Here is a 26,233-nt window from a genome sequence, read left to right as displayed (position 1 = left end):
AAAGCTTTATTTACAAACACAGGTGGTGGACAGGACTCAGCCTGCAGTCTGAGATCTGATCTATAATAACTTTTTAAATGATGCAATTGAAGGATGGAATAATGGGTGGAAATGTCTAAAAGAAGTGAAAGAATTGGAGAATCTTAACAACTGCAAATACATAAGATTTTAAACCCATTTGATTTGCACTTGGGGGGATCTCTATTTAATGTAGTAACAACAAGTATAAGCATAAGATTTACCCTTTCAAAGTGCAATAAACTTACACTACTTCCTCACAACTAACCTCCTGATGAGGCAGATCAAGTAGTATTAGATAAGGAAATTGAGGCTGAGACATCCTGACTTTTCAAAGATTGCTGAGTTAGTAAGTGGCGGAGCTAGCACTGGCCTTCAGGTTTTCTGACACTTCTGATGGCTCCTTCAAATTAAATTACGTTTAACACACACACACACACACACACACACACACACACACACACACACAGAGTTTGTTGTCAAGACAAATTAATGCCACAGAGTAAAAATTTACTACCACATTAAGGTGATTATGAAAAGCTTAGGAAACCACTAAAATTAGCAATAAAATAAGTATAAGGTATCAATTGACAAATTTAGTAGGGTTCAGCCATTAAAGTTTCTTGCACTGAACTAAATAATTTGAAATTTTACCTCAATTTATAAAATACCTTTTGTAACAAATACTTTCATGCTTTTCTTTGAAAAAATCAGCTCTACATATGGTCAGGGTAGCAGATACATCCATTAAACAGGGAGACTTCCTTCTGTTTCAATTATCTTTATCCCTGTCCTTCAATGCATTCATTCAAACAACATATTCATGGGCTACAGTGAAGTTTTACAAAATTGAAAAATCCAAACATGAAATCATTGTGCGATGTCTAACATGATATTCATGTGGAATTCTTTACACTATCAAGACAAAATTTCTCTCTTGCAGTGATAATTATCAACTGAGAGCCATATTCAAAGAATAAGATGCAGATTCTTAAGTTATTTAATAAATTGAGCTTTTGGTGTGTCATCATGAAAATGACAGTGTGGGAGATTAATGTGCTCCTTTAATAGTTAGCATCTAATGAGAAAAAAGCAAAGGCCAAGTTAATATATAATGATACCTTCTTGCCAAATGACTTCATGGGACATTGCCGGAACAAAAGTTTCATGGAAAGTGGAATGGAGGAGAGTGGTGAGAAAACTGAATCATCACATGGCACACACTAATAGAAGCAAGCCAAATTCCAAAGAATCTTTGGAACACCACACACAGTCCCACTATAATATTCCCATTTTAAATTAATAGTGAGGGGGCTTCCCTGGGGGCTTCCCTGGTGGCGCAGTGGTTAAGAATCCGCCTGCCAATGCAGGGGACACGGGTTCGAGCCCTGGTCCGGGAAGATCCCACATGCCGCAGAGCAACTAAGCCCATGCGCCACAACTACTGAGCCTGCGCTCTAGAGCCCGTGCTTGGCAACAAGAGAAGCCACCCCAATGAGAAGCCCGCGCACCACAACGAAGAGTAGCCCCCACACACAGCAACTAAAGAAAGCTCGTGTGCAGCAACAAAGACCCAATGCAGCCAAAAATAAATAAGTTAACAAATAAATGAATTTATTAAAAAATTAAAAATAAAAAATTAATTAATTAATTAATAGTGAGGCTCCTATATTTATACACAGGAACTTAACAAGTCATCTTCAAGAAATGCAGAATAGTGAAGAATTTTTCATTAAAGCACATTTAAAATTTTTTCAATATTGTATTTTGAGCAGCACTAACAAATGGACTGGCCCATCAAAATGATGGATAAGTGACTTTAAATGAATTCAGTATGTAAAAGAAAAAAATAACCATGATAATGACAATTATTAAAATGATAATCCCATCAGGCTCAAAATCCAAAGAATCAACTTAATAAGTAAAATAAAAGAAAAATATATTTTTCTATGATTAAATCCACCATCAGTCCTTTAGTTTTGCAAAAACATCCCAAAGAACATTAAGTTAATGTTGTTAATTTAAACTTTAATGGTTTTTATAGTAAATTTATATAGTAATCTGTAAATTGAGTTTAGTTTTATAGCTGTATAAAAGCTATACACACAGGAAACTAATGTCTAATTTAATGTTTATCCAAATTTAAACAAAATACCATATAAGATGGCGAAAAATAATTTCTGTCAATACTAGGAGTCCAAGAGAATACACTACTTTAACAAAAACCAGATGTGGTTCTTTAAAAGTTGGGGATGCACAGCCCCTTTCTATGAGGCAGCCTTTTCTTCTCTGACAAGAGTCGGAATGGAAGCAGCAGCTGTTCCAGACTAACTACAGGTCATCCTCAGCATGATTCTTGAACTGTCCTGGTACAGGTTTGATCAGCAGCAAAATACTCCCCTTCTGTCCCTTTGCCCCCAAGGAACCCATCTGCCTATTTTATGTGTTTCAGCACTTCTAATGATAACATAGTTACTATCTTACGAGATATTCTTACCATGACCACTTCCTGCAAGTATCTTGAAATACACTCCTATGCCTAATTTATTTATATCTTTTGTAATGAGGTCTCAAAAAAAATGAGGTGGAATTAGAAATTGCTCTGTAACTTAAAAGAAACTCAGTTCAATGCAATTCAATTCAATGTATACCAGCACTTACTAGGTAAAAGACATTTTCAAAGCGTTAAGGATAGACAGCTAAATTAGGTAATGGTCTCTACACCAAAGTAGAGACAGTCTTACTGAGACCACATTTCATTCACTGTTCAGTAGATGATATATTTCAAGCCAACAAAGGGAAAACATATCTTAATTTGGTAATTAGTTTTAATTTAATTTAAATACACTGGCTTTTTTTTTTTAACATCTTAACAATAGTGACAATAGCAAGAGATCATGAGCACTTACTCTACTAGGCACTGCACTAAGCAACTTGCATGTATTATCTCATCTAATCTTCAGAATAAGTTTATGAGGCAAGAATAATTGTTATCTCCATTTTAAAATGGACAACCTACAGCATTTATAGCTTGCAAAACACATCTAACAGAATTAGGTGGAAAGACAAAATTGCCACTTTTTAGGCCAAAAATAACTGAGTATTGGCAATTATCAATAAATGTGGTAGTTAATACGCAATGAAAAAATATTTTAAGAAGGTTTGGTCTAACATCCTCTATAGCATAAAATAACCAGGTCTCAATTTTCCCATTTCCATGTCACTAGTTCATCTACCAATTTAGTGTATTACTGGTGGATGCGTAATAAAGAGTCATCTTTTTGTTTTCAATTGAAGTATAGTTGATTTACAATGTTATGTTAGTTTCCATTACAGCAGTAATTCAGTTTATTTATATATTATATATTAATATATAATATATATTTATATATATTTATTTTTCAGATTCTTTTCCATAATAGGTTATTACAAGATATTGACTATAGTCCCCTGTGCTATACAGTAGGTCCCTGTTGTTTATCTATTTTATATATAATATAGAAGGCCATCTTCTACACAGAATTCTGAGTAGAGGGTAAAAAAGATGACTTTGTATCTTAATTAGGAAATTTGCAAAAATCTAAATATCTGTACTTTTCTCAACACAATCAGGGAAGTTTTCCTGATTCTTATGTCACAGCTCCTCATTTGGTCTGATTAAGTCCAGTTTTGTACTCTGTACCAAGTCTGTACATGTGAGATTTTTAATTGTAGAAAAATACAATAAAATGTCCATCAATACTACAAAAACAATAAAAGGCATGAATGACACTGCACTTTCAGGTAGGGCTTGGGCCCCCTCCTCTTATAGTACCTTTTGTAAACATAAAATTGCTTGCAAAGAACTCATATAAGCACAAGATAAACAATATAAAATGTGCTTTTTAAACTGTACACAAGCAACCTAGAAATCAACTTCTGTAACTCAGAACACTTTAATGGTTTGATCAATTTTCAACTCTCTAAAATAGATTATTCTCAGAGCAGTTTACTAAAGGATTCTACGGAATTTTGGCAGGGCCACACTTAAACAATCCCAGACAAGTGAAAAACCATGGTTATGATTTCAAGACTTCCAGAAAGAGAAGTATATGATAACCATTGATATGCTGATGCAATTTTAACAATTATCAAATTACCCTATGTAGCCTAAATCCATCATGTTATACATCATCTTTATTTCCTGTCATTTCTTTTCTTAGTGGACTAGAATTAGTATTAAATAGGAGTGGGGTGGACCCTTAGTCTTCTGTTCAATGCATATAGAGTTTCATTAACCTAAAATGTGAACAATTGTTTAGAGAGTAGATACTATAAATCCTATCAAAACAATGTACAAAATTCAATGCACTGAGTCATAATCACCTATTACAGTCATTGACCAAAATCTCAACAGAGAAACTCTACCAAGCATTTCTCAGGAAAGCAAGCGAGAGCTAGAATCTTTACATTTAAGGAAGTTTCATACATTCCTGGGTCTCAGGCCTGAGACTACATTCAAAAAAGCAAGTTCTGCTCCTACTCTAGCACTATAGCAGATGGTATCACACAACAGTTTTACAAAAACAATGGCCTCAAATTGTTAAAAATCAAGAAATCGCGTGTAGATGAACTTACCCAAGTGAGCCTGCAGCCCAGGACTACAGTGGAAATATACTGATTCTGGTATGAAAAGTTAATTCACTACTTCACTGCTCTCCTGTCAGGTAGTTTTCTTGGTTCTCCTAACATTCTATTGATTTCCACTGATTTAACTTGCTTAATTCTAAAGGTGTATGTTGAAATGGACACTTCATTGGTTTTCATTTTCATTGGTTTCTACAGAGTCTACTTAAAATGTGGCACAGAATTAAATAACTTAAAGACCAACTATAGGTAATCACACCTCCACTTCTAAAATTAAAAGCTCCTGTTAAACACCCTTGAAAACAAAGTGCTTCATTTTCCTGGCCCATAATTCAGGTGACATCAAATATTAAACATTTTTGATAAAACATCAATATTTTGTTTTATATCAAAACTTGTAAGCCCATAAAATATCACCATCACATCTTCCCTCTGTTCTTTCTTTGCATTTTGATATTGACAAAATGAAACTGGGATCACTACATTTTTGGCACACTGCACAGTGACTGCTACCAAAATTATGTAACCATCCTAAAGCCCATTTCCTCTAAGCACCACCATCTAATTTGTCAAGTCTCCTACAGGAACCAAGGCATGTGGAAAACAGATAGAGAAAAGCATAGTTGATTAGGAATTGAAAAGAGATTTATCAGAGAAAGAAACAGAAGTAGGATTGGAAGAGGGTAAAGTACAAGAGACACAAGGTCTATTTTGGCCACTGAATTCTGTATTTTCAAAAAATGGATTTTTGTATCAGGATGCAGAATGTTCTGTGCATAGGTTCTCAAGATGAGGGGGTCTTAACCTGTATGCATAAGCCTTAATAGGATCATTTCCTCTGAAATACTTTGCAAAACTTGAGTGTGTGTGTATGTGTGTGTGTGGATGCACACACACATGCATAACTTTCATGAGAATCTCAAAGGAATCCTTGACCCCAACTAAGTTATGAACCACTGCTCTAGAAGCTAAAGCTACTGAATATCCATCTCTCTCTAGCACAGCAGGAAAAAAAACCCAGTTATGAGTGCTTTCTCCTGCAACTTTCCTTATGGGTCAGAGGACTTATGTGAATTACAGGTTACCAGCTACAAGGTGGGCACTCATGGTCACATTCACTAGGATGAAAACTTCCCCTCAACTACCCACACTGAACACAACATGTAAACAGATACATTCAGGGGCATTTTGATAAATAGTGTACTCCATAGGTATGGGGCAGGGCATCTTACAGTCAAGAGAAAGCTACCTCAAACTTTCAATACAAAAGGAAGAATGTTAGGAGAAAAGAAGGAATGAATGCCATATTTAATGAACAGGATAATACTGAAAAGACTGGACATGAGTAGTGTCTTTTATAATGCTCCAAAGTAATCCCAATACTTCTGTCACTATCAGTTAATCAAAGACACTGGGGATGAGTAATGAGTATAAACTACTTATACTAAGGTTGGGAATTTCTTGTGACTGACTGACACTCCATCATCCCTCTCTGGAAATACTGATATTGGACCAGGCACAACAGATAAGGTATAAATTAACTTGTGTTTTAGCCTCTGTTTTTTCTGTATCTTCTCTGACCATAAAGAGAACTTTGCTCACTGGATCTGTTAGCTAAACAAACATCCATCATCAACAATTAACACGTATACACACACACACGCACACGCACATGTACACATACACATCTACATACATAAAGATAAAACATATTCAAAGGTTTTGAAAACCAGATGTAGATATAGGAACTGGTACATTTCTACCAAACCAATTTTGTTATAGTTTTCAGTTCAATGGTGAGCCCTCAAGCAATCCCATTCTCTTGTCTTGTTCTTTTAAAAGCACTCAAGCTCTCTTAAGGAACTCACTTTCTATTATTTTACAGCATACCTTCCAAAGGAACCCCAGGAAACAGTAGGAAATGTGTATATCAAAGGTACAGACCTATCAGCTATTTTGCATGCCAAACTAAACTAGTTTTCAATACCGTTGGAACCCTCTCAAAAGTATGTTCACATATTAAATGCCAGACCTTTCAAGATATTTGAACAAGAGATTAAGCCTTGTATTTCACACTCTCACCAATTTGAAATATTCATGTGGAGATAGGGTGGGTATGAGATGTCCAGGAGTTATCATCAGGAAATACCTGATGACATCATGAAAACTCGACTAACCTTAAAGTAATTCCTACCAAGATTTACAAACCAAGAGGACTGAAGATTCACCAGTGTAGAAATACAGATGAAAACCAACATGCTTCTGGCCAGCAAAATGAATCTGAATTACACATGAAAATATTGTTGTTCAAACTCGAAAAATCATTTGATTCTGATTTTTCACATTTGATTTTTACCTGATTAGAAACCCCCCTAAGCTAAATTTTGGATACAGGTTGACTAGAATCAAAACACAAAAGGCAGAGCTGAGTCTAACCATCTATTTTCATCAAAGAAAAAAATTTTGCCTAGGATCTGCTTCCCTTTAATTCTGATAATAAATTGTAATTCTAACCTTTATACTTTATTATTTCTATGTAATATCATAGCTTAGTGGAGAGAATCTAGTAACAGCTAAGAGACAGTATCTTTTTTAAAGGTTTGTGAATTTTCAAATACTAATCGTTTCTCTACTTTACATAGTCAACTATTGGTAGGATTCCTCTGAAATTTCATTTTTTGTAAGAAATTTGGTTTCAAATTATATTTCAAATTGGTTTGGATTTTTCTATCATTATTATAATCCATAAGATTTATTTACTTATTCACTTATAAAGCTTCATAAGCATCCAGAGAAACCCTTAATGACTTCAGCAGACACCATTTTTATTTATTAGCAGAAACCAAAGCCACTTTTTTGTACTTGCTTCTGGAAACTTCTAACAGTTCTTTCCTTTTTTATTATCAGTAGCTTCAGTTGCTTCCTACATTTAGAGGAAAAAATCTTACTGTTCTACTTTAAAAATTCAAATATAAATATTTCAGTGGTTTAAAATCAACTCACTGATGCAATATAAAAACCATAAATGTCATATCTAGTGTCACAAGTGGAGCTATCCAAGGAAATGTGACAGGATTCCTCCAAAGCTGTTACTGGAATTAAAAAGTGGCTCGAGGGACTTCCCTGGTGGCACAGTGGTGAAGAATCCGCCTGCCAGTGCAGGGGACATGGGTTTGAGCCCTGGTCCAGGAAGATCCCACATGCCGTGGAGCAACTAAGCCCGTGCGCCACAACTACTGTGCCTGCACTCTAGAGCCCGCGAGCTACAACTACTGAGCCCTCGTGCCACAACTATTGAAGCCCACACGCCTAGAGCCCGTGCTCCGCAACAAGAGAAGCCACCGCAATGAGAAGCCCGTGCACCACAGTGAAGAGTAGCCCCCACTCGCCACAACTAGAGAAAGCCCACGCTCAGCAACGAAGACCCAACACCCCCAAAAATAAATAAGTAAAATAAATAAATTTATTTTTTTAAAAAAGCAGCTTGATTTTGTTCTGCCTTCATCATCATCAGTCTTTAGGAAGTTATGTTGCAGAGTGACCTTTTTTTAAAAACAGCAAGCAGTAGCATTCATGCTAAGGAATAAACCATCTTGGAATAGGAAACCCTTCATATGCCACTTTGCAAGTAGAAGACAAGCCCAACTGGAAGATAAAAACAACAAGTAAAAAAAGCACTAAACTGCTGTTCATGCACAAACACAGAAATTAGGAGGTGGGGAGGTAAGGAGAAGGAGAGAAGAAATAGAATAGAGAAAGAAAAAGAAGTGATTGCTTAACATGGCAAAAGGCTGAAGCCTTCAGAGAAAAGTAGTCAGAAATTTCTGGTGATGAGAGGCCAAAAACCTTCCCTGAATAAATCCACGTAATATTTTTAAGTTGCTTATATCACTGCAAAGCAAAATTCTTCCTTTGCTTCCAAACCTTTAACAAAGTCAGTTGCTCAAATACGTCTTATGTGAGTGGTTTGGGGGAAACTGGAGGCAACGGCTAACTTCCAGTATCTAGATTGCTGTGGAATGCAGAGATTTCCAGGGGAAAAAAAGCTGGATAGTGTGTGGTTAATGTGGGGACTAGGAAGTCACTGGAAGCAAGCACTTAGAGTCAGGAGGGGCCATAAAAAAAAAAAAAATTAACTGCATTTTTGGTAAGAGATTGGGTTTCCTGCAGGACATGTTGTCTAACCACCAACTTAAATCTCAAAGGACAAACTAATGTCAGCTGACATCTGGGTAACCCTTACAGTCTTTGTGTGGTTAAACTTCTCCTCTCATAGGCTTCTGTGAATCAGCGACTTCTTCACCAAGTCAAAGGAAACTTGTGTGACCTAATTTCAGGAGGTCAATTTTGAACGGTCTCCTGTCACACATGTACATTTCTTCCTTTTTCCAGATTTTTACAGTTTTTAATTTCCTATCTGACACAGTGGAAAAGGGGAAAAAATCCTGATTTGTATTCCCTTTGGTAACAGAAATGACTCATGAGTATGTCCTTGAGCTGAGAAATCCCAGTTGCCACGACTTTGGCTTCTACTCAACTGAGGAAAGCTCAGGTTGACCCCAAGCCCAGTCTGCTGCCCCAGCAGCTCCCAGGTTACAAAATCAAGGCAGTCAGGGGAGTGACAGCGATGTCTGAAGGCTGCCTTTGTAGCCCAGGTGTATACGGGGCTGGTGTACCACAAAACTCAGCATTTCTTTTAAGTCAATCTCAAGATAGAATTGGACCCTGGCTTATAGCTGAAAATGAGAAATAAATTTATCGCACTTTCTGTCCCATGTATCCCCGGTACTTCTTACTTATAATGATATGGAAATAAAGATTCATTGTGTGTGTAAAGTTGGCTTTCCAACAAATTCTGTTGCTCTTAAAACAAAAATAAGATTCCCAGCGTAAAAAAAAAAAAAAAAAAAAAATGTGCAAAAGAAAACAACCAAAGCAGGGAGGAAGTAATAGCGAAAAGAAAACAAACAGTAAAGGTCCATTGAAAAACAACATGCATTACCTGGCTAGGTATCTTTCCCCATGAACTATGAGTTTGATGGGTTTGAACTGTACTGTGACTCTCCCCTGGAATAAAACACAGAAGACAGACATAGTTGTCTGCTTGGGCTTCTCTCCAGGCAGCTTTCTTGGAAGCTCAGAATGTCAGACAGTCTGAAGTAGAAAATGGGAAGGTGTGTGGTGTGAGAAACAATCTTCAGAATGGCCAAATGGGCTGGCCATAATTGCACAAGTCCCGCATGGCAAAGAAGGTCTGCAAAAGATGCCAGACTATGGTGTGGCTGCTGGAAGATTCTTGTCTAGAAATGGAATATTGAGAGTTTCAAAGGAAGCCTTGGATACATACCAAGCTTGGTCAAAGTGCTACTTATATAGCCAGCCTACGGGAAGCTAGCAGGGAAAAAAAATGTGTGTAAATAGGCAGAGATTAAAGGTGACCAGTGGCCATTCGGCAACAAGGCAAACCACTGGTTCCTAAAAAGCATTTTTAGGGGCTTCCCTGGTGGCGCAGTGGTTGGGAGTCTGCCTGCCGATGCAGGGGACACGGGTTAGAGCCCTGGTCTGGGAGGATCCCACATGCCGCGGAGCGGCTGGGCCTGTGAGCCACAGCTACTGAGCCTGCACGTCTGGAGCCTGTGCTCCGCAACAAGAGGGGCCGCGATGGTGAGGGGCCTGCGCACCGCGATGAAGAGTGGCCTCCGCTCGCCGCAACTGGAGAGAGCCCTCGCACAGAAACGAAGACCAAACACAGCAAAAAATAAAAATAAATAAATTTTTTAAAAAAAAGCATTTTTAGAGCTCTGCCTATGGCTTTTACTTACTTATTTATTCACCTACCTACCTACCTGCCTACCTACCCATCCACCCTACAGACTTGAAAAGAATCTTAAGGGACTGCCAAAACTTTAACCAGTCTTCTCCACCTGTACCTGAAAAATAGCAATACCTGGGGAGCTCATCAGACTCTGAAACAAGGGAGAAAATGCCAAGGAGAATAAGTATAAGGGCTCCCTTATTTGTCAACGCAAACCTCAGAAGAAAGGAGACTTACATGGGTCTTCAATAAGTTTGGTTTAAATTTATTCTTTTCTGTAGCAACTGAACCAAATATTGCACTAATTGCATTCTCCATGGGTCAAGTGCCTACAAGTTAGTGGAGACATTTGAAAATGAACATGGTAACAAAGGAAATTCTGCAAGCCCTGTGTGTCAGTGAGTGGTTAACTGGACAAATGGCACCAGCTCCTGATTCTTTTGCTTCTGGCTATCAAAACTTTCATCAGTTAAAGTCATTGAGTTTTCAATGTCCTAAGACAGAAAGGAGATTATAAGGTTTGCATAGAGATGTTTCAAACAAATACATGTATTTAGCAACAGTTCTACCGTTCCTTAGGCAGAAATAGTATATTATAATGTAGAATATCATTTTTATTAAGGCTGAGGAATTTGTTACAAGTTGTGCAAAATCCCCCATACCATATGTTTTCCCATGTGGACAAAATTTATTTGGAGTTTGTCCTATGAAATAAATTTAAATATCCGTAAATTGATGGTGATCTAAAAAAAATAAACACTTATAAACACTTCTCTTTAAGCATTACTGATGGAAACATTAAAATCAAGGGATATAATTCTCTAGATATAGTCACGAGAAGAGGAATTTTAGTACAAACACAATGAAACTCCTAGTTCAAGATTCACTTTCTAGCCCAGAGAAACGATATTGGAGAGGAAGAAAGAGGAGAACATAACTTTTAAAAGCTAGGAATCTGACATCAAGTTGAATTTTACCACCTTTTTTTAAGGAGGCTCAGCCAGACAATAGGCAGTTTTCTCACTGCTGTTTTCATTTTTGAATCTTTTGCAGCATAGCCCAACCAGAATGATTAACATTTACCCATCTGTCTGAATACAAAAGCCCTCAACTTTCTACAGATAGTTTTAATGTGCTATCAGTTAAACAAATTTTTCCTTCCACTGTGGTTTTTGGACTTTGAAATAAAACTGATTTACCTACATTGGGATTGGAGAAGATGGGAAGGTAGACTGGGCAGAGAGAATGTGAATTATTACTTTATCAGACCAGAGCTAAATGTCATCAGGTTACAACGCTATAGAACTGACACCCTCAGTAGCCATGCAACCAAAGGAAGCCAAGATTGACAATGTACAGGTTCAAACGCATTTTCCATGTATCAGCCACACAAAAAGAAGGGATAAAATATGGATACATGTGAACTACATATATAGAGACATCTTGCTGGTTGAGTAAGGATATGTGCTAAATAATTTATCCTGAAATATTTCCTTTTAAAAGCAAAAAAAAAAAAGCAACCAGGTTTTACTGTCCCAGCGAGGGTATGACAGCAACAATTTACAATTTCCTTCCATCTCATTCTCTCATCCTCCCTCCCTCTGCCTCTCCACTCACCATCCAACCTCCATTTCCTGATAACTTCTCATCACGTTAGTTCATGCCTAATATAAAATGGTGGTGTGTGGAGGAATTTTTTAAAAAGATAGAAAAAGGAATAGTGAGACAATATGATTGGGAAGAGGACAGGAGAAAGAGAAAAATTGAGAGAGACAGAGAGAATGTCAACGCCCCAGTCTGGCATTTGCCTATTTAAATTCAATCCTGCAGCCCTGGCTGAGCTGAGCGATAGATGGGCTGCGTTTTGAATTTCTGATCAGACAACTGATAGGTTATGAGAGAGGACATAATCCCATTGAGAAAGCCTTTTCTTCCAAGCAGGGGCAAGTAATAGCTTACCCTTGAGAGACAGCTCCTTGCTCTATCCTTTAAATGTGTATGTGTATGTATACATGTATGCACTCACACTCGTGTCTGTGTGTGTGTACACATATATAAATTTTCTGTTTCTTTAAAAAAAAAGAGTCAAAATAAGCATTTTATGATGATAAATGTGTACTAATAATTGATGGTCACCTGCATCAGAAACAGGGACATGCCTGGGCAATCAGACACACTCGCCAAATAAACTGTATTTTTATCTTTTTTTAAATCTAATTAGAATTCTCTACTTTGCCCGTCTCATCTTAGTACCCAAATTGGTGGCCTGAAAAGAAAATGAAAATATTGAGGACAAACAACATGGGTGTTTTGAGTACACTCTCTGATTTGCTTCCCTTTCAGTATTTTGTGTTAACCTGAAAAAAGAAATATCATGCATATACAATGGACAATGTAATTCATGTACAATATTCAAAGAAAGAAACCAAGTCTTAAATGTACTTTTAACACACATGTAAAACAATAGTTTAAATTGCTTTGTGTAGTAATTACAGACAGTTAATTACTCTAGCTCTAGTTAAGCAGTACACTAACCAAGAGGTTTGCTGGTTAATTGAAACTTGTGTAACAGAGACAAGCTATTGAGTATCCAGGTCAAGACTTTGCAACAGCATATGGGTACTGCACGGTAAAAAGTTAGAAACTGTAAATCTGATATCAGGGGTTGCTGGAGTCAAGTCTATTAGCCTCTGTGCACCACATACACCTACTAGAAAAAGACCTCCAAGTCCAATTTACAAGCATAGGAAAAAGTCACTCAGAATTATACAAATGTAATAGAGAGCATAGCAGGCAAGGGAGATGTTTATAAACAAAAGCAGGGAAAGCTTAAAATGTAAGCTTTTAAAGGAAGAAAGGCCATTGGATCTCATCCTTATCCCATTTTGAGTGACATCAAATGAGATGAATAGCATCTTGTGCTCTTGGTTTTCCTTCTTTCACCAAAAAGGCATCCCAGTACCTAATGGAAATTTACTGCTAAGGAGGAGGAAGAAAAAGGGTTACAGGTCTATATTTTACATAATGTTCACCTTATGGTTGGGACCCACTGCAGGTAAAATGTAGCATCCCATTTAACCTAGAGTCCTGTAAGCCAGTTTTGGGATATATATATATATATATGTGTGTGTGTGTGTGTGTGTGTTTAAAACAGCATTCCTTTCATGATTTAGGGAGATTTATTTTCTACTTGTAAATGTCCCAATTATTAATTACGACCTGCAAGATCAAAATTGTGAATGTCTATCAGTACCACTCTGCCTGTGAAATGCAGTGTTTTCACTTATGTCACACGTACATGTCAGGGTAACTTCAGTTCTCTTCACCCTCTGAGCTGTAATAGATCCATTAAGTAAGTGTGGATTGGGGCAGGGCGAGGGGTGTGGGGGGGTGCATAATCTAAGAGTGCAAATTATTTACCTGATTTAGATTCATTATAGTCAGGCATACTGTCTGCATTTCACCATCTTTTTAAAATGGGGAACTTGCCCGGAAAGAATATTATGTAAATCTTTCTGTCACAGATTATTGCCTCTATACATGACTTCCACACCGTGCATCTGCTTTCTGTGCAGGCTTATTACATACACATACACAATTCCCTATTTTTAATCTCGAGTCCTTCCCATTCTCCTCCATCCCCCAATACTCATTATGGGGAAAATTACCTCCAACAGGACACTATTGGTTTTTTTCCATTCAATTTACATAATTGCTGTTTTGTTACTTTATGTGGAAATTTTGTTCCCCAAAGGAAAGCATCGATGTTTAAATGGCAAAACGGAGTTCTACTCAGGGTTATAAATGTAGGTTTGCTCCTAGCAATGCATTTTGGGACATTCTGAGCCCACCAATGTACAAGCCATCTTGTGGGGTTAGAGTCAGTGTTTTCCATGATGGCGACAACCCACAGTGAAATATATGCCGGCCAGGGATGCTAAGCTTCTGAGAATCATGAAAATAGCTGTTTTAGGACTGATGCCTCATGATTTTTCAGTATAACACTATGCCAAATCTGTAGTGAACCGACTTAGCTTTGATTAACAATGATAATTAACATCAACATTCCATACATGTAGAGGACTTAAAAAATTACTATTTTTTAAATAAGCAACTTTTAAGAGAAAGCAACTTTTGAAAGAAGTGAGCTTTGTAGCTTCCAGATGCACATTCCCTTTTCTGCAATTTCTATATTAGGTACTACAAGAGAAATATATTACATATGCGCAATAAATACACATGGACAGTTGAAAGAAAACCCATAAAGGAAACACCCACATAACCAACCAGATTAAGAAGCGGAACTTTGGCTACACCTTAGAAACCAGACTTCCTCCCACCCTATCTCCCCCCTATCTTGGACTTCACCATCATCCTTTCATTCTCACAACCCTATAAGAGGGTCCCACTCTCTTGAATTTTAATATAGTCATTTCCTATGTTTTTATGGTACAGTTTTTCTGTGTTTAAATCCCCACAAGATTTTAGTTTTGCCTGTTTTATTATTCTATTATGATTCACAGCTTATTTCATTTGCTCAACATTGTAAGATTCACTGATTTTGTCATGTGCTGCCATGGTCCATTCATTTTCATTGCTATCTACTATTCCATTGTGTGAATATATCAGTCTTTATTGATCCATTTCCACTGACGAGCATGTCGTTTATTGATCCATTTCTATTGATGGACATGTCATTTATTTCTAGTTTGGGGTTAAACAATGTTACTGTGACCATTCTTGTTCACGTCTCCTGGTACTCATGAGCAAGACTTTCTCTAGAGTATGTATAACCAGGAATGGGATGTTGTGTCTTAGTATACAAGTGAGCTCAACTTTACTAAGTAAACCCAACTCTTTTCCAATATGGTTGTCCCAATTAACACACCCATCAGTAAAGTTCCCAACAATCTTTGTCTTTGCCAACTTTTTAAAATGTTGCTAAGGTGTTGGGTATGCAATGATAACTCTTTCTGGTTTTAATCTGCAGTGACCTGATTACCAGCAGGGTTAAGCATTTTTTCATATGCTTACTGGCCAATTGGGTTTGCTCTTTTGTGTAAAAGGTCGAGATTTCTCATCCATTTTTTCATTGGATTAGTCTCTTTCTTATTCATTTGCCAGAATTCTTTATGTTTTGATTAATACTCTTTTGTCAGTTATATGTGTTGCAAGTATCTTTCCAATGAGATGATTTCTCATTTTCTTTATGGTGTCTTATGATAAATATAAGTTTTTAATTTTAATGTAGTTCTATTTATTATATTTATTCTTTATGGTTAGTGCTTTTGTGCCTTGTCTAAGAAATTTTCCCCTATCCTGGGGTCATGAAGATATTCTCCTAAATTATATTCTAAAAGCTTTATTGTTTTGCCTGTTACATCGTTAGGTCTTTATTCTACCTGGAATTGATTATTTTGTATACTATGAAGTAGAGGTTCAATTTCATTTCTTTTTTCATATAAATAACCAATTGTCCCAACACCATTTACTGAAAAGTCTCTCCTTTCCTCACTGATCTATAAAACCACTTCTGTTATGTATCTAATGTATACACATGGGCTGTTTTATTTCTTGGTTTTCTATTCTTCCATTGGCCTTTTTATTTATACCTATACCATTACTACACTGTATCAATGTGGCCTAATAATATATCTTGCCATCTGGTAATAAGTCCTGACTATTATTTCCTTTAAAAGGCAACTTGGCAATACTTCATCCTTTGTATTTCTATATACATCTCTTTTTTTTAAAGTTGGAATTTTGATTGAGATTGCATTAAATCTTTAGATCAATTTTTGGAGAATTGCTATCCTTAACGAACATGTTACATTTCTCCATTTATTTAGGTCCTTTTTAATATTGTTCAATTAATTTTCTAATTTTAAGGTTAGCAACATTAAGTGACTTTAGATTTACTCCTAGGTTCTTCATATTTTTTAATACTCTTAGAAATGACGCATATTTTAAAATTTATTTTCTATTTGTTGTTAGTATATAGAAATATAGTTCATTTTTCCATACTGATTTTGTTTCCAGCCACTTTGTTAAATTCTTATTAAGTTTAATATTTTGTCATTTGAGTCTTCTGGATTTTCTGTATTCACAATTATATCATCTGTGAAGAAAGACTGTTTTATTTCCTTCTCTACAATCCTGTATCTTTTCTTTCTTTTTCCTGCCTTATCACACTGGCTAGGATGTCTGGTGCCATGTTGAATGGAAGTGATAAGTATGCTTATCTTTCTTCTGATCTCAAAAGGAAAGATTTTTATTGTTTATCTGTTAAGAATAATGTTTGTTGCAGGTTTTTTAGACATTAGCTATCAGATCAATAATGTTTCTTTCTATTCCTAGTTTGCTAAAAATTCTCACATTGAATATAATGAATTTTATGAAATTCTCTTTCTGTATCTAGTAAGATGATGTCGTTTTTCTCCTTTAAGTAATAATGTATAGTATTGTCTACATTATTATGTAATATATAATGATTATACATTCATTGATTTTCTAATATGAAACTAACACTGCATTTCAGAAATAAGCCCAGGTCATAAAATAGTATCTTTTATACAAAGCACTAGATTTGGTTTGCTAATATTAACTTTGCATCTCTGTTTCTTAGAGAGATAGGCTATAATTTTCCTTTTCTCATACTATCCTTGAGTCTCACTATCAAGGTAGGTTATGCAAGCCTCATGAAATAAGTTAGACAATGTCTTAAACATTTTGTAATTGTAATTAAGCAATTAATTCAAGCTACCTTCCTCGTCATCTTCCTGCCTGATCAGTCAAGGTTCAGGCACAAGACAGAAACTACACCAGTTAATGCAACTGAGAAATTTTAATAAAGAGAATTGTTCACTGGGTATAAAGAATTCTGACCAGTGAACTGAAAAGACAAAAAGAACCCTAAGGTATCAAATAAGTACCAACCTCTTCAAAGAAAGGATGAATAAAGGGAAGAGGTTGGAATTATTAAAACTAAGGGGTTTGGAAAAAGGGCCAAATCCAGGTCTCTTAAGATGGAGTGCTGGGTGGCTAGTGCTGGTGTATTTGAGCAGGGCCTGATGAAACTGGTTCTTAAGATGCTAGGAAAACTGCTAATGAGATTCAACTGCTACTAGAGGAAATAACTTCTATGGACAGAGTGACAAAATGATGCTGGAATCATGCCTATAGGAAAAAAGCTGATAGAAAGTTCATAAGAAGCAGACCAAAAGAGTCTATCATATCTTCCTCTCCAGCCTTTCACTATCCTCCTAGTGGTCTCTATTGGTAGAGCTCAAAGGGAACCTGCAGGCAAGGCCAAAATAGAATTTGCAGGGCTCCAGTCCCCTGAATCACAAAGTAGCATATAGGAGTTCAGGTTTGTAGCTGAAAAATAATAGTCTAATAAATAATATTAAAATGACAAATCACAGCAGGTGATGCTTGCCAGAGAAGACAAAAGTTTTCTTACCAGTGATGCAGGTCACCTCCATCACCTAGAAACTTACAGCCACATTGAACATCTGGATGATGAATCCTATGTGTTATATGAGGTCATAGGATGTATCATATGAGAGTTAAGATTCTCACCATCGCTCCATGGAGATTGTAAAATGGTCACAAATTACTCCCTTCCCATATCCATGCCCCTTTAAACATGACTTTGCAGCTTCTCCTGTCCAAGATAAAGACTATTTCTCCTCCCCTTAAATCTGGCCTTGAACATCATCTAAGCCAATGGATGTTTTAGCCAGTGGAATATTAACAAACACGATGCATTCAGACACTCAAAAATTACTTTCCTTCTCTTGCTGCTGGGCATCAACACCACCATGTGCAACAGCATGGATTAGTCTCCTGGCAAATGAGATACCACAGGGAAATAGGTCCCATTAGTCTCAGTATTTCCAGCCATTCCATCTGAGCCCACAGACATGCAAAGCCATCCTAGACTGTCTAGCCCCAATCAAGCCAGCACAGACTACACGAATTGTCCAGTTAATTCACAAAATTTTAAGAAATTAATGTTTGTTGTTATAAGATACAAAGTTGTAGGGTGGTTTCTCACGTACCAAAAGGTAACTGATACATACCATGGACAATCACATGCAATCACAATTCTCTGCTCAGTGGTTACAAAGGAAGTCACATCAACAATCAAATCAAGTTCCTATTCTTACTCCACAGGCCAACAGAGTATGTTATGTTTCCCTTTCAAAATCCCTCACTCCCAAGAACATCTAAGAGTATTAAAAAGGAGAGCTTCATGTGTGCTTGCAGACTATCTTTTCTAGTCACCATATAGCAGCTGACATGCTTTGCTCTGGCTGGCGTGCTTGCAAAGCCTCTTGGGTAAGTATCACTATTCTCACTATCCTTGGTGTTCATTGTGAAAAAGCTGATACCTGGTTCAAGGAGACTGTCTCCAGATGTTCCCAGAGTTGTTAGTTTGAGAATTCAAACTACAGCGATGGGTTCCAGGCAAATGCAGGGAGACTTCCCCTCTCTCCAACTCTGTGCTCTAATTTTTCACCTAAGCACTAATAAGTGCAGATTCCTGAAGACACAAGATCTCAATCTCTCGTGAAAACATAACCTTCAACTTTGGTTAGCAACTCTAAAACAAGAGAACACACAACTTCAAACAAACATACAACAGTTTTCGAGGACAGTGCTATCTCAGTGCACTTACAAAAGAAGTATCTCGCTAACAGAAATACTGTCTCTAAGATGTACTCTGCCTACACCCTGGAATCAACATTAAGTTATCCAGTAGAACTTCCTAAACACCAGACCAGTGGGAATTTTTAATGGACCATGGGTATATTTTTAAAATAAACAAATAAGGACAAATGGTGAAATTTTGTGAAACACTTTCTTAAATTTAAAACCCTATCCATTTTTCTGATGTCATGCCTATTTTTTAAATAAGTTGCTATTTCTGTAGTGAAATAATTGTGATAAACTATTACCACTATCCCATTTTAACATGCTTTCTTGGTAAAACTAAAAAGTTGGGCTCTATGTTCATCCCCCCAAACTTTTTTTCCAGGAACAGAAAATCAAAAAGTCTAGGGAATACACAGTGATTTAATTTGTGGAGCCTCTGGACAAATATATTTCTGTTTTCATTTGGCTTATTCAGGCAAATTTCCTAGGAAAAAAGAACAGCATCCAAGTGTCCTTCTCTTGAAAGTCAAAAAACTGTGTTCCAAATTGAAATGACTAGGGTTTGTTTGTTTTTTTTTCAGTCCGCACCATCCCCACAAAGGTATCAGGGATCTTGGGGACAAGTTTCAACCACAGTTCAGGTTCAAGATACCCCATGCTTTTCCTCATCTCCAGAAGGCTCGGCCAAAAGAAGATTTCAAGGAATGGTGGCTCAGCTCTGAGATAAAGGGATGGAAAGAATATTGCCTAATTCCTGTAACACGAAGCCCTAGCTCTGTTTCACCCATATTGGGTGCATTAGTCAAGGTCAAATCAGAAAATAGAACCACTCTAGGAATTTCAAGCAGAGAAATGTAATACAGGACTTGGTTAGAAAGGTATTAAAAGGACTTAAGAGTATACAAAGGGGGTGAAATAACCCAAAGGCTAGTAACTAATTAGATAAAGCAGCTATCACTGGTAGGGCTGGTAGGTAGAGGTGGTTATATTATCAGAGCCCAGAAGTGCAGATGAGGATTAAATGGCAATGCCAGGGCTACGAGGGAGTATCTCATGACTAAAGCTGGAACTACTGAGGGGGTGCCGAGTACTAATGATGCGACCAAGGAAAAGGCTCCAGTGGGCATGTGATGGGACTGCCAAAAAATGCTGCATTCCATTGCTGCCTGTTGTTGCTAGAAGGTAGCTAGAATGTCAATGGAAGCTAGAAGTGAAAATAAAGTAGCTTCTCCCCATATCCTGTTTCCTAGTTCCTTCCCAGGGCCACTAATTGGTAGGACCTAATAAGAAGCCAATTGACAAGGAATTTGGGAGAGATCACTTGCAAGGCCCCAGGTTCCCATCATATGTAACAATAAAACACAGAAGGGTGAGAATAATGGCTGAGAGCTAACCAGCAAATGACTGACCCAGCTGCAATGTGTTTGTTTCTTCTTTAAACTTTTAATAAGTGAAACTTCCTGAGAAAGCAAAACAAATATGTTCTAACCAAAAAAAAAAGGAAGAAATATATGAGGTGATAGATGTGTTAATTATCTAGATGGGGGGAAATAGATGTGAATACTTTCATGATGTATAAGTATCAAATCACTATGATGTACCCTTTAAATATCTTACAATTTTATGTCAATTATACCTCAATAAAGCTAAAAAATAATTTTTTAAAAAATGGAGTATTATAGATTCACAGAACGTTGCAAAGGTACTAGAGAGGTCCCAAGAAACCTTCACCCAGTTTCCCCCATTGTTAATCTTATATAATTATAGTTCAATATCAAATGGAGGAATTTTACACTGGTATGATGTTTGAGTATAGTTCTATGTCACTTTTATCACATGTCTCTTGAAACTGAATAGACTGATGCTTTCCACTCTGTTCCTTTTTTAAAAAAGTGTTTTACCTATTCTACTTCCTTTGCCTTTTCATATACATTTTAGAATATTCATCTTTATCAACAAAAATCTTGTTGGGGTTTTGATAGGAATTGCATTAAACTTACATCAAACTGGAAGAACTGACATCTTTGTTAAGTCTTCAAATCCATGAACACAGTATGTATCTCCATTTATTTAGACTTCTGATTTCTTTCATCAGCATTGTGCAGGAGGGAGGACCTTTATTGATACTGTAGTCATTTGGACTTTTATCTCAGTGAAAATAAAAAGGAATATGTGTACACCATGTCACAAGATGTAAATAACTGAGTTTAGGTGAATTGATTAATTGTATATACTGTATTTTCTCTCTTTATTCCCTTAACTCTATTACTAAAATGGCCTCATATTTATATAGCACTATTTTTTCAAATTATGAAACCATTTCACATCTCAGTCTCATTTCAGCTGACAGATCTGTGAAGTAGATGGGGGTGATAAATCCCAATTTGTAGCTGAGACTTGGTGAGGTTGCAGAGTTGCCTAAAGTCACTGGCCATAAGAAAAGGAATGAGAACTCAAACCCTTGTCTTCTGACATCAAGCTCAAAACATTTTCCATCCTACCTCATCAAAACCACTCTTGCTTATAATAGTGGCCAAGAGTTCCCACACCATCAATTGTAACAAGTTTGACAACAATCCCCTAAAGCTTTCTAAAACCTTCATAATCACTCTGGGAAGGGTTATGGCATCTTGCTTCTTTGGTTCCATATTTTTTTTTAATTCAGTAAAAACCCATGATAGCTATGGGTTACATAGGCTATCCTAGATAGCCCAAAGTAATGGTTTTCAAAATATTTTCCAGAGAGCCCTAAGGTGCCTTGGTGTCTACCATTTGGATGGGATGTAGGGCTCAGGGTCTCTCTCTCCTACTCAACCATAAAGGCTCTGCTTAAATCTGTTTCATATATTGGAGTTCCTCATAGGATTTGATTTTTAAAACTATGACTAAAACAACATAGAGTCTTCAGGGGCCTAACCAAGGTGGAGAGCTGTTCACTTAAGGGCAATTCTTTCTGGAATAGAATACATCAGAGTTTGTGTTTGCCTAGCTTTGTAAAGGGGGCAATCATAAATAATAGGTAAAGTGGTCTACTCTTAGCTCTTCTGGTTTTCCCTGACAAGAAATCCCAAAAGTATATACCCCATCCAATAATTATTTATTGAGCACAAACTCTGGGATGGTTTCTGATAGGGTAGAGAGAAGCACATGTTAGAAATCATCCTGTCAGGAAGTTTGAAATCTAATGGGAAGACACGGCAAGCATCCAAGAAGCAATAACACAGATAGTATAGGATGTGTGCTAATAAATATGCAAACAATGCACTATCAGATATCATATTGGACTGGGGAAAAATTTTTTAAGTAGTAACTATTAGTTATTAAAAATCTACTCTGAGCCAGTTGTTCTACTACATACATTAACTCAAATGCTCCTAAGAACTTTGCAAAGTAGAAGTCACTATCCCCATTTTACAGATGCAGAAACTGAGATTCATACAGTTAAATAACTTGCTCAGAGTTGCTAGAACTCAAATTTAAACCCAGGTGCAAAAAAAAAAATCCAGGTGCATTAGATTCCTAAGACTGTGGCCCCATATGGCCTTCACAAAAAGAAAAAAAAGTCATTGTAAGGATATGAGAGTGTCTCATGAATCTAAAGGTTGGAAGGCAGCTAGGTTTGGAAAAGAAATAGAATGAGGAAAAGGTATGCTGTCAGAAACCCTGGCAGTCCTTTCTTCTCATCGCTCACCTCAACTTCTCTCAGAATTCTTCTCTCCTTCTCTGCAGAATCATCTTCTCTTAGCCACAGTTCCCAAAATGGGTACAGATGGCCACGCCACAGCTACTGAATTTGTGTTTCAAGTTCACCTACTTAAAGATGGAATGTCTGGCTTTCTTTGGGTTCCAATTCTCAGAAGACGAAAATACGTTTGGGCCAGCGGCCACCCTCATCTAATCAACAATTAGTGAGGAGAAGGGTGTTGGTAGCATGAGGAACTACATGGTAGCACATGGAGAGAGCCACATGGAGACAGCGAAATACATCCTAGAATGTAGGTAATTGAAAGCTAAGCAAATAACACAAATTTCAGATAAAACCTCTCCCAGACTCACTGAATTCAAGAGTTGATGAGGTTCTTATAGCTAAAGGCAGGGATGTACCTGTTCCTGATCAGGACAGCAGAGAAAAACAAGAAACTCTGTTAAAAAGAAAAGAAAATTTCATCAAATCTACCCCATCATTGTTCCTCTCTGAAAGACCCTAACTTCATGAATGTTTGAGTTCTACTATACTACTAATTTTGCCTGACATTAGAATTATACACACAGAAAGGCCATGCATGTGTCAATTACAAAGGAAGCTAAAAAACAAAAATTATGGGTTTAGCTTTGCTATACTTGGATTTATAGATGAAGAATACACAAACATAAGATCAAAAATTTTATTAACCCTTCCAACTTTGTCTTTCATTAATCAATGTAATCTAGTTAGTATATACCATATAGCTATAACATATCTCAATCTACTCATTTTCAGGATCAAATTTAAATCTTACAAAGCTCTCTCCAATTTCTCTGTTAAGAATTAATTGTTCTACACACACACACACACACACACACACACACACACACACACAAACTGAAGCAAAGATTAGACTTCGTGGGGGCTAGGAGAAGATGGCGGAAGAGTAAGACACAGAGATCACCTTCCTCCCTACAGATACATCAGAAATACATCTACACATGGAACTGCTCCTACAGCACACCCACTGAACGCTGGCAGAAGACGTCAGACCTCCCAAAAGGCAAGAAACTCCGCACGTACCTCGTACCTCGGTAGGGCAAAAGAAAAAAGAAACAACAGAGACAAAAGAATAGGGACAGGACCTGCACCAGTGGGAGGGAGCTGTGAAGGAGGAAAGGTTTCCACGCACTAGGAAGCCCCTTCGCGGGCGGAGACTGCGGGTGGCGGAGGGGGGAAGCTTCGGAGCCACGGAGGAGAGCGCAGCCACAGGGATGCGGGGGGCAAAGCGGAGAGATTCCCACATAGAGGATCGCTGCCCACCAGCACTCACCAGCCCGAGAGGCTTGTCAGCTCACCTGCCGGGGCGGGCGGGGGCTGGGAGCTGAGGCTCAGCCTTCGGTCAGATCGCAGGGAGAGGACTGGGGTTGGCGGCGTGAACACAGCCTGAAGGGGACTAGTGCGCCACAGCTAGCTGGGAGGGAGTCCGGGAAAAGGTCTGGAGCTGCCGAACAGGCAAGAGACTTTTTCTTGCCTCTTTGTTTCCTGGTGCGCAAGGAGAGGGGATTCAGAGCGCCGCTTAAAGGAGCTGCAGAGACGGGCGCGAGCCGTGGCTATCAGCACGGACCCCAGAGACGGGCACGAGACACTAAGGCTGCTGCTGCCACCACCAAGAAGCCTGTGTGCAAGCACAGGTCACTCTCCACACCGCCCCTCCCAGGAGCCTGTGCAGCCCGCCACTGCCAGGGTCCCGTGATCCAGGGACAACTTCCCCGGGAGAACACACAGCGCGCCTCAGGCTGCTGCAACGTCATGCCGGCCGCTGCCGCCGCAGGCTTGCCCCGCATCTGTACCCCTCCCTCCCCACGTCCTGAGTGAGCCACAGCCCCCGAAGCAGCTGCTCCTTTAACCGTCCTGTGTGAGCGAAGAACAGACGCCCTCAGGCGACCTACACGCAGAGGTGGGTCCAAATCCAAAGCTGAACCCCGGGAGCTGTGCAAACAGAGAAGAGAAAGGGAAATCTCTCCCAGCAGCCTCAGAAGCAGCGGATTAAAGCTCCACAAACAACTTGATATGCCTGCATCTGTGGAATACCTGAATAGACAACGAATCATCCCAAATTGAGGAGGTGGACTTTGGGAGTAACATATATTATTTTTTCCCCTTTTCCTCTTTTTGTGAGTGTGTATGTGTATGCTTCTGTGTGAGATTTTGTCTGTATAGCTTTGCTTTCACCATTTGTCCTAGGGTTCTGTCCGTCCGTTTTTTTTGTTTTGTTCTGTTTTTTTACTTTAAATTTTTTTCTTCTTTTTTTCTTAATAATTTTTTTTATTTAAATAACGTTATTTTATCTTGCTTTATTTTATTTTATCCTCTTTCTTTTTTTTCTTTCTATTTTTTCTCCCTTTTATTCTGAGTCATGTGGATGAAAGGCTCTTGGTGCTCCAGCCAGGCATCAAGGCTGTGCCTCTGAGGTGGGAGGGCCAACTTCAGGACACTGGTCCACAAGAGACCTCCCAGCTCCACATAATACCAAATGACAAAAATCACCCAGAGATCTCCGTCTCAACACCAAGACCCAGCTTCACTCAACGACCAGCAAGCTATAGTGCTGGACACCCTATGCCAAACAACTAGCAAGACAGGAACACAGCCCCATCCATTAGCAGAGAGGCTGCCTAAAATCATACTCAGGCCACAGACACGCCAAAACACACCACCAGACATGGACCTGCCCACCAGAAAGACAAGATCCAGCCTCATCCACCACAACACAGGCACTAGTCCCCTCCACCAGGAAGCCTACACAACCCACTGAACCAACCTTAGCCACTGGGGAGAGATACCAAAAACAACAGGAACTACGAACCTGCAGCCTGCCAAAAGGAGACCCCAAACACAGTAAGATAAGCAAAATGAGAAGACAAAAAAACACACAGCAGATGAAGGAGCAAGGTAAAAACACACCAGACCTAACAAATGAAGAGGAAATAGGCAGTCTGCCTGAAAAAGAATTCAGAATAATGATAGTAAAGATGATCCAAAATCTTGGAAATAGAATAGACAAAATGCAAGAAACATTTAACAAGGACCTAGAAAAACTAAAGAGGAACCAAGCAATGATGAAAAACACAATAAATGAAATTAAAAATACTCTAGAGGGATCAATAGCAGAATAACTGAGGCAGAAGAACGGATAAGTGACCTGGAAGATAAAATAGTGGAAATAACTACTGTAGAGCAGAATAAGGAAAAAAGAATGAAAAGAACTGAGGACAGTCTCAGAGACCTCTGGGACAACATTAAACGCACCAACATTCGAATTATAGGGGTCCCAGAAGAAGAAGAGAAAAAGAAAGGGACTGAGAAAATATTTGAAGAGATTATAGTTGAAAACTTCCCTCATATGGGAAAGGAAATAGTTAATC

The sequence above is a fragment of the Balaenoptera ricei genome, chromosome 19, assembly GCF_028023285.1.
Source record: "Balaenoptera ricei isolate mBalRic1 chromosome 19, mBalRic1.hap2, whole genome shotgun sequence".
Taxonomy (NCBI): Eukaryota; Metazoa; Chordata; class Mammalia; order Artiodactyla; family Balaenopteridae; genus Balaenoptera; species Balaenoptera ricei.
This window is presented reverse-complemented; position numbering follows the sequence as displayed.